Source organism: Thamnophis elegans, chromosome 12 (genome assembly GCF_009769535.1).
Source record: "Thamnophis elegans isolate rThaEle1 chromosome 12, rThaEle1.pri, whole genome shotgun sequence".
In the NCBI taxonomy this organism is placed as follows: Eukaryota; Metazoa; Chordata; class Lepidosauria; order Squamata; family Colubridae; genus Thamnophis; species Thamnophis elegans.
Window position 1 is genome coordinate 2,140,691 of NC_045552.1, and position 1,584 is coordinate 2,142,274.

Genomic DNA, 1,584 nt, shown 5'->3' on the forward strand with positions numbered 1-1,584 from the left:
TAACTGATTTCTACAATTTGTTTAGTGACTGAAGTTCCAGTGTTCCCCTACTCAGGCAGGAAACCCTACGCCATTTCAGACAAGCGTCTCTTCTTAAAAGCCTGCAAGTGATTCTGGAGGGAAGCTGTTCCATGGATTAATTGTTCTCACTGTCAAGATATTTCTCTTAATCCTAGGTTGCTTCACTCCTTGATTAGCTTCCACCCATTGCTTCTTGTCCTGCCTTCAGGTGCTTTGGAGAATAGCTTGACCTCCTCCTCTTTGTGGCAACCCCTGAGATATTGGAACATTGCTAATCCTTCTTTTCATTAAACTAGACGTACCCAATTCCAGCAACCGTTTGATCCTGGTGCAATTTCTATCCAGCCGAGAGCAGTGGCTGTTTCCCAAGTTACCCATAGGCTCAGTTTTACCCCTTGCTCAATAAACGTGCCCCGTTCGAGGCTCGAATCCAGAACGCCTACAGTTTGGGTCAGCAGCTGGCTGCTCTGAAGGGTCACTTCAGGAGGAGCTGTGGATTCAATGGTTAAAGCTTAACCCACGCTCGGACACTAAAAGGGCTTTCGCAGCACATTTTGTTCTTCCCAAATATCCCCAAACTGAGCTGCCATGTGTGGGTCTCTCTCCCTTCCTCCTCCCTGTTTGCTCTTCCCTGGCGTGTAACCGAACTGCAACGAGGAGTAAGAGACGGGGTCGACGGGGGGAGCCGAGGTGGCTGCTTGGGGGTGTTGAGAAGAGAGATGGGGCAAGGAGGGAAGATCTGAGCACGCTTGTGGCTTCTTGGAGGGAACAGGAGCTGCAAAACGAGACGTTTCTCCAGTGTTTCACAAACTTTAGTAACTTTAGAGGTGTGGACTTCAATGCCCAGAATTACTGCGGCACCGAAAAAGTGACTTACGACCGTTTTTCACACTTAACGACTGTTGCAGCGTCCCCAGGGTCACGTGATTTACACTCAGATGCTTAACAACTGACTCATATATATGACGGTGGCAGTGTCCCAGGGGTCACGCGACCCCCTTTTGTGACCTGACAAGCGAAGTCCACAGGAAGCCAGATTCCCTTCAACAACCTTGGGGCTAATTTGTCAACTTGCAGCGATTCACTTACCCACCGTGGCAAGAAAGTCATAAAATGGAACAAATAAACTCAATAAAGTTACACTCGCTCAGCCGCCAAAATGAACTGAGTTTCCCTGAGCCACAAAGATTGGGGCGGGGGGCTCCGTTGTGGTGAGCCTCTAAGGACCACCTGTGCTCCTTTAAGCCCTCTGGAGTTGGGCTACGCCTTTGCAAAATTGCCAGTGGCGAGTTTTTCTGATTTAATCAATCAGAATAGAGCTGGAAGGGAACCTCAGAAGTCTTCTAGTCCAGCCCCCTGCTCAAGCAGGAGACCCCATACCATTTTAGGTAAGTGACTCTCTTAAAAACCTCCAGCACGGAAATCTACCCACAGCCGACTAGAAATGTGACCTGGTCTCTCAGTGTGATAGCTTCCCTCTGGCCCAACTTCAGCCTCCGATCTGGAAAAGGGGTTGGGGGTGGGTGGGAGTCTCCCCTCCCCGAGGAGGCGTGGCTTCTACTC